The sequence below is a fragment of the Arachis ipaensis genome, chromosome B03 (genome assembly GCF_000816755.2).
Source record: "Arachis ipaensis cultivar K30076 chromosome B03, Araip1.1, whole genome shotgun sequence".
NCBI classification, from domain to species: Eukaryota; Viridiplantae; Streptophyta; class Magnoliopsida; order Fabales; family Fabaceae; genus Arachis; species Arachis ipaensis.
The window spans coordinates 55,407,017-55,424,751 of NC_029787.2; positions in this window are offsets into that span (position 1 = coordinate 55,407,017).

Genomic DNA, 17,735 nt, shown 5'->3' on the forward strand with positions numbered 1-17,735 from the left:
TGTGATGACAAGTCATCTTAGCCTAGTTTCACTAGCCTTTTTCTTTTGATTTCAATAGAATTATGCACTTTCTTGAGCCATAAGCAAGCCAATTGGGTAGATTTTCATGCTTCCTTTGATTTAATCAACCATGTATGAATTCATGCTATTTCATGAGGTTTTATGCTATAATTGTCACATATTATGAAAGAATGAATACCTCATGATTTTGAGCATAGCTTTGATGTGTTTGGTTGATTAATGATAGGTGAAGAAAGCTTGGAGAAAGGTTGAAGCAAGAAGGAATGGCTAGGAGGAAGAGAGGACAAAAAGTTTGAGCAAAAGTTTGCCTCAAACTTTAGCTCAATCTTTTGGATTAATTGAAAATGAACCAGGGAGCAAAAAGCTGGACCAAAAGTTAGCCTCAAACTTTTGTGCAAACTTTTGGGCAAAAAGCTGGAGCAAAAGTTAGCCTCAAACTTTTTGGCTAACTTTTGGCATCACAAATCAACACCCTGGAGAGCAAAAGTTTGCGCCAACGTTAGCCCCTAACTTTTTGGCTAACGTTGGCGCCATGAGTATGCAAGGGGAGGCCAACGTTGGAGCAAAAGTTTGACCCCTAACTTTTGCCCCAACGTTGGTATCAGCAAAGAAGGGTGGCTGATGTGAAAAGTTGGAGTAAAAGTTAGCCTCAAACTTTTACTCAAACTTTTACTCAAGCTTTCATGATTCCAAACCCGGTTCAATTCGGTTCTTCTCTAAACTCCAAGAGCAATCAACCAAGGCCTCTATCAACCCAATTCCATCAAGAGCAAAGGCCCAATTGAAGGCTTGAAGACCATTTGAAGAAAGTGTATAAATAGCATAGAATTTAAGTTTTTAGAGAGCTTCCCTTTTTAGTTTTCATATAGAGCTTTCTTTTCTGGTTTTGATTGGGAATTCACTTTTACATTCTAGCATTGTTATTTTAATTCAAGAGAATTGGGGAGGAGAATTGATCTCTCTTCTTCCTTGTTCTTGCCCAGCACTCTTTAGTTTTCTTGCTTCGGATCTTGGGTGGAGAATTGAAGAACTTCTGTTTCAATCTCACCTTGGGATCTTGTTTAATTCTCTGCTTAATTGAATTTCAGTTTCGGTTAACTGCTTCTTCATCTACTTTCTTTGCAATTTACAATTTCTTTGCAATTGTTCTTCTTGGATCTAGGAAGGCATTGAGATCTAGACTTGGGTCCTGAGATCTGAATTCCAATTTTACATCCTCTGTTTACAGCTTTCAAGCTCATTTACATTTCTGTTTTAAGATCCGGTTCAAGTCCAGTCATCCTTTACTTCTCTGCTTGTTGCAATTTTACTTTTCCTTGTTTAATTTCTGCAAATCCAATTCCCAATTCCCTTTACAATTCAAGCCATTTCTCTACTGCAAGTATTGAAAATTCTAAAAAGGAAGCTCTCTTGAAACTTCAAATCCTAAGCTATTTATACACTTTCTTCAAATGATCATTAAGCCTTGAATTGGGCCTTTAGTCTTGATGGAATTGGGTAGATAGTAGCCTCTGTTGATTGTTCTTGGTGTTGGGAAGAAATCCATTAGTGAACCGGGCCATGAACCATTCACGTTTGAGTCAACGTTTGAGGCAAACGTTGACTCAAACGTCTTCGTGTGTGGCATTATGCAACTCGGCCAAGTTGCTGTCATCCACGTTTGAGCCAACGTTTGAGGTCAAACGTGAGCTCAAATGTGGTTCTTCCCAGGCTCCCTTTTTATATGCTTCTTGGGGGCTACTTTGTCCTCTTGTCGTGTTACCAATTTTATGCCCAATATAGACTATTATATATGGTTGGAAAGCTCTGAATGTCAGCTTTCTAACCCATATGGAATCACCTCAATTGGACATCTACAACTCAAGTTATTCTTGTTGGAAGTATGCCCCTTCATGCTGTTTGGCGCCAACGTTTGACCTCACGTTTGAGGCAAACGTTGGCTCAAACGTTGCTGTGCCCAGGAGTGCTATTTCTCTTCTTTTTGGCGCCAATGTTTTACCTCACGTTTGAGGCAAACGTTGATGCAAATGTTGCCTTCCCTTGCTCCTTCTTCAGCCAACGTTTGCCTCAACGTTTGAGGCAAACGTTGGCGCAAACGTTGGCTCTTCCCCAGGGTGTTCTTCATCTGCTTCTCACATTTGAGTTAACGTTTGAGGCAAACGTTAGCTCAAACGTGAATCCCTCTTTTCAAGCCCATTCTTGCAACCTTCTTCCAAGCTTTATTTCACCTATCATCAATCAACAATTGTATCAAAGCTATGCCATAATCATGAGAGTTGTTCTTCTTCTTGTCATATGAGCAATTATGGCACAAAAACTCATGAAAATGCATCAATTTATCCATGGTTGATTGAATCAAAGGAAACATGAAATTCAACCCAATTAACTTACATATGGCTTAAGAAAGTGCATGAAACTAAATGAAAACAAAGAAAAAAGACTAGTGAAACTAGGCTAAGATGACTTGTCATCAAGGTGTCTTCCTCAAAATAGCGTCATTTAAAGAACGAGGGTCAGCACAACCTAAAATAAAAAATAAAAAATAAAAAACCAGAAAAAAACCGGAGGAGCCTGCCGAAGATGAGGCAATTACGGATCACCTTTAGGTATCCTCCGCGGGATAGCATCATTTAAAGAACGAGGGTAAGCACAACGTAAAAAAAAAAAAAGAAAAAAACCGGAAAAAAGAAAAGGAGGAGCCTGCCGAAGATGAGGCCATTACGGCTCGCCTTTAGGTGTCCTCCTCGGGGTAGAGTCATTTAAAGAACGAGGGTCAACCCAACGAAAAAAAAAAGACACTGGAAAATAATCGGAGCAACCTGCCGAAGATGCGGCCATTACGGCTCGCCTTTAAGTGTCCTCCCAGGGATAGCGTCATTTAAAGAACGAGGGTCAGCACAACGTAAAAAAAAAGGGAAAAAAACCAAAAAAAAAACGGAGGAGCCTGCCGAAGATGAGGCCCTTATGGCTCGCCTTTAGGTGTCCTCCTCGAGATAGCGTCATTTAAAGAACGAGGGTCAGCACAACGTAAAAAAAAAGGAAAAAAATAGAAAAGAAAACCGGAGGAGCATGCCGAAGATGAAGCCATTACGGCTCGCCTTTAGGTGTCTTCCTTGGGATAGCGTCATTTAAAGAACGAGGGTCAGCAAAACGTAAAAAAAAAACGGAAAAAAACCAGAAAAAAACGGAGGAGCATGCCGAAGATGAGGCTCTTACGGCACGCCTTTAGGTGTCCTCCTCGAGATAGCGTCATTTAAAGAACGAGCATCAGCACAACGTACAAAAAAAAGTAACGGAAAAAAAACCAGAAAAAAAACACGGAAGAGCCTGCCGAAGATGAGGCTATTACGGCTCGCCTTTAGGTGTCCTCCTCGGGATAGCGTCATTTAAAGAATGAGGGTCAGCACAACGTAAAAAAAATGTAACGGAAAAAAACCGAAAAAAAAACGGAGGAGCCTGCCGAAGATGAGGCTATTACGGCTCGCCTTTAGGTGTCCTCCTCGGGATAGCGTCATTAAATGAACGAGGGTCAGCACAACATAAAAAAAAAAGGAAAAAAACCGGAAAAAAAATGGAGTAGCCTGCCGAAAATGAGGCCATTACGGCTCGACTTTAGGTGTCCTCCTCAGGATAGCGTCATTTAAAAAACGAGGGTCAGCACAACGTAAAATAAAAATAAAAAATAAAAAAAATACCAGAAAAAAACTGGAGGAGCATGCCGAAGATGAGGCAATTATGGCTCGCCTTTAGGTATCCTCCTCGGGATAGCGTCATTTAAAGGACGAGGGTGAGCACAACGTAAAAAAAAAAAAAAAAAATGGAAAAAAAATCGGGAAAAAAAATGAAGGAGCCTGCCGAAGATGAGGCCAATATGGCTCGCCTTTAGTTGTCCTCCTCGGGATAGCGTCATTTAAAGAACGAGGGTCAGCACAACGTAAAAAAAAGGAAAAAAAAATCCGGAGGAGCCTGCCGAAGATGAGGCCAATACGGCTTGCGTTTAGTTGTCGTCCTCGGGATAGCGTCATTTAAATAACGATGGTCAGCACAACGTAAAAAAAAAGGAAAAAAATCGGAAAAAAAAAACGGAGGAGCCTGCCAAAGATGAGGCCATTACGGCTCGCCTTTTGGTGTCCTCCTTGGGATAGCGTCATTTAAAGAACGAGGATCAGCACAACGTAAAAAAAAATGGAAAAAAAATCGGGAAAAAAAATGAAGGAGCCTGCCGAAGATGAGGCCATTACGGCTCGCCTTTAGGTGTCCTCCTCGGGATAGCGTCATTTAAAGAACGCGGGTCATCACAACGTAAAAAAAAAGGAACCAGAAAAAAACCGAAAAAAAAACCGGAGGAGCTTGCCGAAGATGAGGCCATTACGGCTCGCCTTTAGGTGACATCCTCGGGATAGCGTCATTTAAAGAACGAGGGTCAGCACAACGTAAAAAAACGGAAAAAAACCGTAAAAAACGGAAGAGGCTGCCGAAGATGAAGCCATTACGGCTCTCCTTTAGGTGTCCTCCTCAGGATAGCGTCATTTAAAGAACGAGGGTCAGCACAACGTAAAATAAATAATAAAAAATAAAAAAAAACCAGAAAAAAACCGGAAGAGCCTGCCGAAGATGAGACAATTACGGCTCGCCTTTAGGTATCCTCCTCGGGATAGCATCATTTAAAGGACGAGGGTGAGCACAACATAAAAAAAAAAAATAACGGAGGAGCCTTCCGAAGATGAGGCCATTACGGCTCACCTTTAGGTGTAATCCTCGGGATAGCGTCATTTAAAGAACGAGGGTCAGCACAATGTAAAAATAAAAAGTAACAGAAAAAACCGAAAAAAAACGGACGAGCCTGCCGAAGATGAGGCTATTACGGCTCACCTTTAGGTGTCCTCTGATGACAAGTCATCTTAGCCTAGTTTCACTAGCCTTTTTCTTTTGTTTTGAATTGATTTTATGCACTTTCTTGAGCCATAACTAAGCCAATTGGGTAGAATTTCATGTTTCCTTTGATTCAATCAACCATGGATAAATTAATGCAATTTCATGAGATTTTGTGCTATAACTATCATATATTCTGAAAGAATAACAATCTCATGATTTTGAGTATAGCTTTGATGTTTTTGATTGATTGATGATAGGTGAAAAGGGCTTTGAAGAAAGTTGAAGAAAGAAGGAATGGCAAGGAGCAAGAGAGAAAAAAAAGCTTGAGCCAAAGCTTACCTCAAACTTTAGCTCAAACTTGAGGAAGAGCTTAACTTCACCCTGGAGGCATCAAAAGCTTGCGCCAACGTTTGCCTCAAGCTTTGAGTCAAACGTAGGCGCCACAACAAACACACACAGGGAGAAAAAGCTTGCGCCAACGTTTGCCTCAAGCTTTGAGTCAAACGTTGGCGCCATTTGAGTATGAAGAGGAGTCCCTGATTGAAGGTTAAATGGAGCCACATTTGCGCCAACGTTTGCCTCAAACGTTGGGCCAAACGTTGGCCAAGAAGCATGGAAGGGAGATCATGACAAGTCATGTTAGCCTAGTTTCACTAGCCTTTTTCTTTTGTTTTCAATTGATTTTATGCACTTTCTTGAGCCATAAGTAAGCCAATTGGGTAGAATTTCATGTTTCCTTTGATTCAATCAACCATGGATAAATTAATGCAAATTTCATGAGATTTTGTGCTATAACTATCATATATTCTGAAAGAATAACAATCTCATGATTTTGAGTATAGCTTTGATGTTTTTGATTGATTGATGATAGGTGAAAAGGGCTTTGAAGAAAGTTGAAGAAAGAAGGAATGGCAAGGAGCAAGAGAGAGAAAAAAGCTTGAGCCAAAGCTTACCTCAAACTTTAGCTCAAACTTGAGGAAGAGCTTAACTTCACCCTGGAGGCATCAAAAGCTTGCGCCAACATTTGCCTCAAGCTTTAAGTCAAACGTTGGCGCCACAACAAACACACCCAGGGAGAAAAAGCTTGCGCCAACGTTTGCCTCAAGCTTTGAGTCAAACGTTGGCGCCATTTGAGTATGAAGAGGAGTCCCTGATTGAAGGTTAAATGGAGCCACGTTTGCACCAACGTTTGCCTCAAACGTTGGGCCAAACGTTGGCCAAGAAGCATGGAAGGGAGATGATGACAAGTCATCTTAGCCTATTTTCACTAGCCTTTTTCTTTTGTTTTCAATTGATTTTATGCACTTTCTTGAGCCATAAGTAAGCCAATTGGGTAGAATTTCATGTTTCCTTTGATTCAATCAACCATGGATAAATTAATGCAATTTCATGAGATTTTGTGCTATAACTATCATATATTCTAAAAGAATAACAATCTCATGATTTTGAGTATAGCTTTGATGTTTTTGATTGATTGATGATAGGTGAAAAGGGCTTTGAAGAAAGTTGAAGAAATAAGGAATGGCAAGGAGCAAGAGAGAAAAAAAAGCTTGAGCCAAAGCTTACCTCAAACTTTAGCTCAAACTTGAGGAAGAGCTTAACTTCACCCTGGAGGCATCAAAAGCTTGCGCCAACGTTTGCCTCAAGCTTTGAGTCAAACGTTGGCGTCATTTGAGTATGAAGAGGAGTCCTTGATTGAAGGTTAAATGGAGCCACGTTTGCGCCAACATTTGCCTCAAACGTTGGGCCAAACGTTGGCCAAGAAGCATGCAAGGGAGATAATGACATGTCATCTTAGCCTAGTTTCACTAGCCTTTTTCTTTTGTTTTCAATTGATTTTATGCACTTTCCTGAGCCATAAGTAAGCCAATTGAGTAGAATTTCATGTTTCCTTTGATTCAATCAACCATGGATAAATTAATGCAATTTCATGAGATTTTGTGCTATAACTATCATATATTATGAAAGAATAACAATCTCATGATTTTAAGCATAGCTTTGATGTCTTTGATTGATTGATGATAGGTGAAAAGAGCTTTGAAGAAGGTTGAAGAAAGAAGGAATGGCAAAGAGCAAGAGAGAACAAAAAGCTTGAGCCAAAGCTTGCCTCAAACTTTAGCTCAAACTTTTGGAGGAGCTTAACCACACCCTAGAGGGAGCAAAAGCTTGCGCCAACGTTTGACCTCAAGCTTTTAGGCAAACGTTGGCGCCACAACAAACACACCCTGGAGGGAGCAAAAGCTTGCGCCAATGTTTGACCTCAAGCTTTTAGGCAAACATTGGCGCCACAACAGCCTGAAGGGGTATACTTCCAACAAGAATAACTTGAGTTGTAGATGTCCAATTGAGGTGATTCCAATTGGGTTAGAAAGCTAACATTCAGAGCTTTCCAACCATATATAATAGTCTATAGTGGGCATAAAATTGGCAACGTTGACAGGAGGACAAAGTAGAACCCCAAGAGGCGTGCAAGAGGGATCCACGTTTGGCTCAAAGTTTGACCTCAAACTTTGGCTCAAATGTGGATGACAGCAAGGAAGGCTAGCTGATATGAAAAGCTTGAGTAAAAGTTTGCCTCAAACTTTTACTCAAGCTTTAATGGTTCATGGCCTGGTTCACAAGTGGGTTTCTCTCCAACTCCAAGAGCAATCAACAGAGGCTTTTGTCAACCCAATTCCATCAAGAGCAAAGGCCCAAATCAAGGCTTGAAGATCATTTGAAGAGAGTGTATAAATAGCTTAGAATTTAAGTTTTAAGGGAGCTTTTCCATTTTAGTTTTTACTAAGTGATTTTGGGAGAGCTTTTGGTTAGGAGTTAATTTGAGATTTTGAGTCTTGGGGAAGGAGAATTGAATTCTCTTCCTCTTAGTTTTCTTATTTTCAATTTCATTTACTCTTTGTTTGAATCTTGGGTGTTGGAGAATTGAAGGAACTCTGTATCAATCTCACCCTGAGATCTCTCTGTTTTATTTACTGCACTTTTTGAGAAATCAATATTTGAATTCCTTTCTTCTACTGTTTGATCTTTAAATTCTCTTGCAATTAATTTCTGAATTGGATCTAGGAAGGCATTGAGATCTAGACTTGGTTATCTAGTCTCTTGAGTCCTGAGATCTGAAATTTCCTTTTCATTTCTCTGTTGAACGCTTCTTCAAGCAATTTATATTTTCTGTTTGAGATTTACTGCAATTAAATTCATCTTTTACTTCCCTGCTTGTTGCAATTTACTTTTCCTTGTTTAATTTCTGTAATCCCAATTCCCAACTCCTTTTATCATTCAAGCAATTTACATTTCTTGCACTTTAAGATTCTGCAATTTACATTTCTTGCGTTCTAAGTTTCTGCCATTTAATTTCTTGTTCTTTAAGATTCAGCACTTTAATTTTCTATTCTCTTTAATCTAATGCAAATTACCCATTCCCTTTATTTTCCATGAAATTTAAATTCTGTTAATCACAAATCACTCAACCAAATCTTGATTCGCTTGACTAAATCAACAACTAAACTAAAATTGCTCAATCCTTCAATCCCTGTGGGATCGACCTCACTCCCGTGAGTTATTATTACTTGATGCGACTCGGTACACTTGCCGGTGAGTTGTGTGTTTGGAATTCGTTTCCACAAAAATACACATCAGGAGAATCCACGTTTGGCTCAAAGTTTGACCTCAAACTTTGGCTCAAACGTGGATGACAACAAAGGGAGGCTAGCTGATATGAAAAGCTTGAGTCAAAGTTTGCCTCAAACTTTGACTCAAGCTTTAATGGTTCATGGCCCGGTTCACAAGTGGGTTTCTCTCCAACTCCAAGAGCAATCAACAGAGGCTTTTGTCAACCCAATTCCATCAAGAGCAAAGGCCCAATTCAAGGCTTGAAGATCATTTGAAGAGAGTGTATAAATAGCTTAGAATTTAAGTTCTTAGGGAGCTTTTTCCATTTTAGTTTTGCGATCTAGACTGGGTTATCTAGTCTCTTGAGTCCTGCGATCTGAAATTTCCTTTTCATCTCTCTGTTGAACGCTTCTTCAAGCAATTTACATTTTCTGTTTGAGATCTACTGCAATTGAATTCATCTTTTACTTCCCTGCTTGTTGCAATTTACTTTTCCCTTGTTTGATTCTTGCAATCTCACATCCCTGACCCATTTACAATTCAAGCCATTTACATTTCTTGCATTCTAAGATTCTGCAATTTACCTTTCTTGCGTTCTAAGTTTCCGCCATTTAATTTCTTGTTCTTTAAGATTCAGCACTTTTATTTTCTGCTCTCTTTAATTTACTACAATTATCCCTCTCCCTTTTATTTCCATGCAATTTAGTTTCAGTCAATTATAAATCACTCAACCAATACTTGATTCGCTTGACTAAATCAACCACAAAAACTAAAATTGCTCAGTCCTTCAATCCCTATGGGATCGACCTCACTCCCGTGAGTTATTATTACTTGATGCGACCCGGTACACTTGCCGGTTAGACTTGGGTGTTTTGGAAATTCGTTTTTCCACAAATTTTCTCATCAAGTTTTTGGCGCCGTTGCCGGGGATTGAAATAGATTGACAATGATTAAGTGAAGTGGAGATATAGATCAAGCATTTTTTTCTTTTCTGTTTCCTTACTTTTCGACTAACCCACTAACTGTTTGAATTTTTGCTTAAGCTAACTAAAACCCCACTTTAGCAATAGAGTGGAGTTCTTCTGGTTTTTCTGACTTTGTGTGAATCCTATGCCGTTGCTTGATTGAATATACGAGAGAAACAATTTTCTCCTATTGGTCTTTCAAGTCTATTAACTGTTTGACATATTGTGTCAACTAACCCTCTGACCATATTTTGGTATGAGTATATTCAATCTTCATTTAGACTGTTTGTAATTGTGCAGATCATGGAGGGGAACTCAACGAATTCCAATAAGCAGGGGAGTAATATCCCCACCTTAGATGATAATGCAACCCATACTTTGAAGCACCCACTAGTCACCATGAACGATGTTGCTCAATGGTTTGAAGCTTTCCCACAAGGAAACATCATCGGATGGGAAGAACTAATGAGTGAACTCCTAGCCAAGTTGAAACCACCTCAGGGAATTGTTAAACCAGAGGCAGAAGTGCAACCATTCACACAAGAGAAGGAAATTGAAGGTGTCCGTGCAGTCATGAACCAAAACAAGCAGATGCATCAGCAGACTCTACAACACCTAGATATGATGATCAGAAAAATCAATGAGCTGCGAAATACTGTAGTACATGCATACAACCTAACTCAAAACTCATACGGTTGGAATCAACCTGAACAAGGTTTTGGAGCAATTAACCATGAGCAACAAAATTTTGAGCAGTCACACTCTCCAAGCAGTACCGCTAGCATGCTCCAACACAGGTCTCAGAATGATGTGTACAACCCACCCTGGAGAACTCATTCCAACTGGAGGGGGGTTGAAAACCAAAATCAAAGACCAAGGGACTTTAACTGCAACAACCCCAACCTCAAAAACCAGCATAAAAACCACCCCCACAATAACAACCATCACGCACCACCCCAATGCACACATTTCTAACCCCATCCTACCTCACAACTCGCCCAAAATGACTCTCATCAACCATCACAGTTGACACAGCCACGACTAATTCTAAACTTCCAAAGACTCTATGTTCTAGAAATGATGATGGAGAGGTTCATGAAAGTTCAAGAAATGACAACAATAGAGCAGAAAGAAATAAGGAAAAATCAAGAGATGATAAGCAGGAACCAAGAAGCCTCACTCAGAAGAATTGAGAGGCAAATGGAACAATTGGCTAAGCACCTTGCAGAAATGGGTGAGAAGAGGGCAAATATGTCCCTAAGGGCCACTGAAGATTACCCAAAGAACAGCGAAAAAGCTGCTGGGTTGAAAGGGAAAGCAGTTATGGAGGAAAGTGAGAAGGCTATGGAAAAGGAAATAATCATCAAAGAAAGACACAACAGAGGAATTACACAAAAAGAAACAGAGGAAAGGAAGCCCATAGTGAGAGGAGGAAACTAAAGGCAACAGAAGCCTCAACTTCCATGATCTGAGGATGAAAGATGTCAAGCTAATGACAATAAAGAAGCGCTTGTTGGGAGGCAACCCAACCTGAGGTAGTTTTCTTTTCATAGCTATTTTAATAAAAAGGTTAATTAGATTTATCTATATTGCAAGAAGCTAAGTTTGGTGTTGCACACCAAAACAATATAAGGGAGAATGAAGGATTCTAAGTTTGGTGTTCCACCAAAGTCCTATCATAAAACGTATTCTCACCTTTTGCATAATGCTAGCTTCAAGCATTTAGATAAACTAGTTAACTATTCTGCTGTTTCCCTAGTTTTCAGTTTTATTGCTTTTGAAAAAGAAAAAGAGTTTCACACATGGTTAATCTGATGCACGAGAACCATTGGCAAGGTACTAAGTTTGGTGTCCCCACACCAAAGTAAGTTCAAAGGCCCACAAAATAAATCATGCATGCTAACCATTTTTCAAGTGCTTGGGGAACAAGCAACTTTCAATATCACTGCAGAGTACCATACAAACTTTTGGGAAGATTTAGCATCATCAATCAAAGAGGTGAAAGAGGAATGTGAAGACCAGCAATGATGATGAGGAAGAGGACAGCAAGTAAACTCCAAAAGGTTGTATTGTTCATTATCAGATATTGTTGTGATCGAAAGTGATATTATACCCCTATCTGTCCTTATGTCTAGTATAGTTTTTCTGCAATTCAATAATCAAGATGCTTGATCATTTACAACACTATACTCTCCAAAACTTGTTTGCANNTTAGGGGTGCTTTAACACCTAATACCTTAAAACCAACTGGTTTAGGAGTATTGATTGAAAGCTTATCTAAAGAGCCACTTTGAGACATGACACTTAGAGTTAAGGCCAAAGCACAGAAACTATATGATGCTTCAAGGTGATTACATATAAAGAGATATCCATGATGGCATTTGGATGAAAATCCTAAGACCTAAGACTTCCAATATGTGGGGACTAGTAAGCACTGAAGCCCTTGCATGAGCATATAATTTAGAGTTCACCCCACTTCACTCACAGGACACTACATGTTTTTCTTCAACTCCATTCTGATTTAAAGAACCTTTGAGCATAATTCTTTTCTTGCTTGGGGACAAGCAAGCTTTAAGTTTGGTGTTGTGATGACAAGTCATCTTAGCCTAGTTTTACTAGCCTTTTTCTTTTGTTTTCAATTGATTTTATGCACTTTCTTGAGCCATAACTAAGCCAATTGGGTAGAATTTCATGTTTCCTTTGATTTAATCAACCATGGATAAATTAATGCAATTTCATGAGATTTTGTGCTATAATTATCATATATTATGAAAGAATAACAATCTCATTATTTTGAGTATAGCTTTGATGTTTTTGATTAATTGATGATAGGTGAAAAGAGCTTTGAAGAAGGTTGAAGAAAGAAGGAATGGCAAGGAGCAAGAGAGAAAAAAAAGCTTGAGCCAAAGCTTGCCTCAAACTTTAGCTCAAACTTGAGGAAGAGCTTAACTTCACCCTGGAGGCATCAAAAGCTTGCGCCAACGTTTGCCTCAAGCTTTGAGTCAAACGTTGGCGCCACAACAAACACACCCAGGGAGAAAAAGCTTGCGCCAACGTTTACCTCAAGCTTTGAGTCAAACGTTGGCGCCATTTGAGTATGAAGAGGAGTCTCTGATTGAAGGTTAAATGGAGCCACGTTTGCGCCAACGTTTGCCTCAAACGTTGGGCCAAACATTGGCCAAGAAGCATGGAAGGGAGAATCCATGTTTGGCTCAAAGTTTGACCTCAAACTTTGGCTCAAACATGGATGACAGCAAAGGGAGGCTAGCTGATATGAAAAGCTTGAGTCAAAGTTTGCCTCAAACTTTGACTCAAGCTTTAATGGTTCATGGCCCGGTTCACAAGTGGGTTTCTCTCCAACTCCAAGAGCAATCAACAGAGGCTTTTGTCAACCCAATTCCATCAAGAGCAAAGGCCCAATTCAAGGCTTGAAGATCATTTGAAGAGAGTGTATAAATAGCTTAGAATTTAAGTTCTTAGGGAGCTTTTTCCGTTTTAGTTTTGCTGAGTGGTTTTGGGAGAGCTTTTGGTTAGGAGTTATTTGGAGATTCTAAGTCTTGGGGAAGGAGAATTGAATTCTCTTTCTCTTAGTTTTCTTAATTTCAATTTCATTTACACTTTGTTTGAATCTTGGGTGTTGGAGAATTGAAGGAATTCTGTTTCAATCCCATCCTGAGATCTCTCTGTTTTATTTACTGCACTTTTTGAGAAATCAATATTTGAATTCCTTTCTTCTACTGCTTGATCTTTAAATTCTCTTGCATTTGATTTCTGAATTGGATCTAGGAAGGCATTGAAATCTAGACTGGGTTATCTAGTCTCTTGAGTCCTGAGATCTGGAATTTCCTTTTCATCTCTCTGTTGAATGCTTCTTCAAGCAATTTACATTTTCTGTTTGAGATCTACTGCAATTGAATTCATCTTTTACTTCCCTGCTTGTTGTAATTTACTTTTCCCTTGTTTGATTCTTGCAATCCCACATCCCTGACCCATTTACAATTCAAGCCATTTACATTTCTTGCATTCTAAGATTCTGCAATTTACATTTCTTGCGTTCTAAGTTTCCGCCATTTAATTTCTTGTTCTTTAAGATTCACCACTTTTATTTTCTGCTCTCTTTAATTTACTGCAATTATCCCTCTCCCTTTTATTTCCATGCAATTTAGTTTCAGTCAATGATAAATCACTCAACCAATACTTGATTAGCTTGACTAAATCAACCACAAAAACTAAAATTGCTCAATCCTTCAATCCCTGTGGGATCGACCTCACTCCCGTGAGTTATTATTACTTGATGCGACCCGGTACACTTGCCGGTTATATTTGTGTGTTTTAGAAATTCATTTTTCCACAAATTTTCCCATCATCCTCCTCGGGATAGCGTCATTTAAAGAACGAGGGTAAGCACAACGTAAAAAAAAAGAAAAAAACCGGGAAAAAATGGAGGAGCCTGCCGAAGATGAGGCCCTTACGGCTCGCCTATAGGTGTCCTCCCAGGGATTACGTCATTTAACGAACGAGGGTCAGCACAATGTAAAAAAAAAGGGAAAAAAACCAAAAAAAAAAATGGAGGAGCCTGCCGAAGATGAGACCCTTATGGCTCGCCTTTAGGTGTCCTCCTCGGGATAGCGTCATTTAAAGAACGAGGGTCAACACAACGTAAAAAAAAAAGGGAAAAAAACAGAAAAAAATGGAGGAGCATGCCGAAGATGAAGCCATTACGGCTCGCCTTTAGGTGTCTTCCTCGGGATAGCGTCATTTAAAGAACGACGGTCAGCACAACGTAAAAAAACGGAAAAAAACCGGAAAAAAATGGAGGAGCCTGCCGAAGATGAGGCCCTTACGGCACGCCTTTAGGTGTCCTCCTCGAGATAATGTCATTTAAAGAACGAGGGTCAGCACAACGTACAAAAAAAAAGTAACGAAAAAAAACCAGAAAAAAAACACGGAAGAACCTGCCGAAGTTGAGGCTATTGCGGCTCACCTTTAGGTGTCCTCCTCCGGATAGCGCCATTTAAAGAACGAGTGTCAGCACAACGTAAAAAAAAAACATAAAAAAAACCGAAAAAAAACATAGGAGACTGCAGAAGATAAGGCCATTACGGCTCGCCTTTAGGTGTCCTCCTCGAGATAGCGTCATTAAAAGAATGAGGGTCAGCACAACGTAAAAAAAAAAGGAAAAAAACCGAAAAAAAAACGGAGTAGCCTGCCGAAGATAAGGCCATTACGGCTCGACTTTAGGTGTCCTCCTCAGGATAGCGTCATTTAAAAAACGAGGGTTAGCACAACGTAAAATAAAAAATAAAAAACGGAGGAGCCTGCTGAAGATGAGGCAATTTACGGCTCGCCTTTAGGTATCATCCTCGGGATAGCGTCATTTAAAGGACGAGGGTGAGCACAACGTAAAAAAAAATAGAAAAAACCGGGAAAAAAAACAGAGGAGCCTGCCGAAGATGCGGCAATTACGGCTCGCCTTTAAGTATCCTCCTCGGGATAGCGTCATTTAAAGGACGAGGGTGAGCACAACGTAAAAAAATAGAAAAAAATCGGGAAAAAAAACCGGAGGTTCCTACCGAAGATGCGGCCATTACGGCTTGCCTTTAAGTGTCATCCTCGGGATAGCGTCACTCAAAGAACGCGGGTTAGCACAACGTAAAAAAAAAGGAAAAAAAAATGGAGGAGCCTGCCGAAGATGGGCCATTACGGCTCGCATTTAGGTGTCCACCTCGGGATAGCGTCATTTAAAGAACGAGGGTTAGAACAACGTAAAAAAAAACCGAAAATAAACCGGGAAAAAAATGGAGGAACCTGCCGAAGATGCGGACATTACGGCTAGCCTTTAAGTATCCTCCTCGGGATAGCGACATTTAAAGAACGATGGTCAGCACAACGTAAAAAAAAAAAGAAAAGAAAAAAAAAGGAAAAAATCGGAAAAAAAAAACGGAGGAGCCTGTCGAAGATGAGGCCATTACGGCTCGCCTTTAGGTGTCCTCCTCAGGATAGCATCATTTAAAGAACGAGGGTCAGCACAACTTAATAAAAATTAAAAAATAAAAAATCAGAAAAAAACCAGAAAAAAATCGGAAAAAAACCAGAGGAGCCTGCCAAAGATAAGGCCATTACGGCTCGCCTTTAGGTGTCCTGCTCGGGATAGCGTCCTTTAAAGAACGAAGGTCAGCACAACGTAAAAAAAAAAAACAGAAAAAAAAAGAAAAAAAAACAACCAGAAAAAAAAATGAAAAAAAAATAGGAGGTGCCTGCCGAAGATAAGGCCCTTATGGCTCGCCTTTAGGTATCCTCCTCGGGATAGCGTCATTTAAAGAGGAAGGGTCAGCACAATGTAAAAAAAAAAGTAACGGAAAAAAACAAGAAAAAAAAATGAAAAAAAAATAGGAGGTGCCTGCCGAAGATAAGGCCCTTATGGCTCGCCTTTAGGTATCCTCCTCGGGATAGCGTCATTTAAAGAGGAAGGGTCAGCACAATGTAAAAAAAAAAGTAACGGAAAAAAACAAGAAAAAAAAATGAAAAAAAAATAGGAGGTGCCTGCCGAAGATAAGGCCCTTATGGCTCGCCTTTAGGTATCCTCCTCGGGATAGCGTCATTTAAAGAGGAAGGGTCAGCACAATGTAAAAAAAAAAGTAACGGAAAAAAACAAGAAAAAAAAATGAAAAAAAAATAGGAGGTGCCTGCCGAAGATAAGGCCCTTATGGCTCGCCTTTAGGTATCCTCCTCGGGATAGCGTCATTTAAAGAGGAAGGGTCAGCACAATGTAAAAAAAAAAGTAACGGAAAAAAACAAGAAAAAAAAATGAAAAAAAAATAGGAGGTGCCTGCCGAAGATAAGGCCCTTATGGCTCGCCTTTAGGTATCCTCCTCGGGATAGCGTCATTTAAAGAGGAAGGGTCAGCACAATGTAAAAAAAAAAGTAACGGAAAAAAACAAGAAAAAAAAATGAAAAAAAAATAGGAGGTGCCTGCCGAAGATAAGGCCCTTATGGCTCGCCTTTAGGTATCCTCCTCGGGATAGCGTCATTTAAAGAGGAAGGGTCAGCACAATGTAAAAAAAAAAGTAACGGAAAAAAACAAGAAAAAAAAATGAAAAAAAAATAGGAGGTGCCTGCCGAAGATGAGGCTATTACGGCTCGCCTTTAGGTGTCCTCCTCAGGATAGCGTCATTTAAAGAACGAGTGTCAGCACAACGTAAAAAAAAAATAAAAAAAACCGAAAAAAAACGGAGGAGCCTGCAGAAGATGAGGCCATTACGGCTCGCCTTTAGGTGTCCTCCTTGGGGTAGCGTCATTTAAAGAACGAGGGTCAGCACAACGTACAAAAAAAAGTAACAGAAAAAAACCAGAAAAAAAAACACGGAAGAACCTGCCGAAGATGACGCTATTACGGCTCGCCTTTAGGTGTCCTCCTCAGGATAGCGTCATTTAAAGAACGAGTGTCAGCACAACGTAAAAAAAAATAAAAAAAACCGAAAAAAAAACGGAGGAGCCTACAGAAGATGAGGCCATTACGGCTCGCCTTTAGGTGTCCTCCTCGAGATAGCGTCATTTAAAGAACGAGGGTCAGCACAATGTAAAAAAAAAGTAACGGAAAAAAACAGAAAAAAAAATCGAGAACCCTACCGAAGATGAGGCTATTACGGCTCGCCTTTCGGTGTCCTCCTCGGGATAGCGTCATTAAAAGAACGAGGGTCAGCACAACGTTAAAAAAAAGGAAAAAACCGTAAAAAAACAGAGTAGCTTACCGAAGATGAGGCCATTACGGCTCGCCTTTAGGTGTCCTCCTCGAGATAGCGTCATTTAAAGAACGAGGGTCAGCACAACGTACAAAAAAAAGTAACGGAAAAAAACCAGAAAAAAAACACGGAAGAACCTGCCGAAGATGAGGCTATCACGGCTCGCCTTTAGGTGTCCTCCTCAGGATAGCGTCATTTAAAGAACGAGTGGCAGCACAACGTAAGAAAAAACATAAAAAAAACCGAAAAAAAAACGGAGGAGCCTGCAGAAGATGAGGCCATTACGGCTCGCCTTTAGGTGTCGTCCTCGAGATAGCGTCATTTAAAGAACGAGGGTCAGCACAATGTAAAAAAAAAAGTAACGGAAAAAAACCGAAAAAAAAAAACGGACGAGCCTGCCGAAGATGAGGCTATTACGGCTCCCATTTAGGTGTCCTCCTCGGGGTAGCGGCATTTAAAGAAAGAGGGGCAGCACAACGAAAAAAAAAAAAAAAAAAAAAAAAAAAAAAAAAAAAAAAAAAAA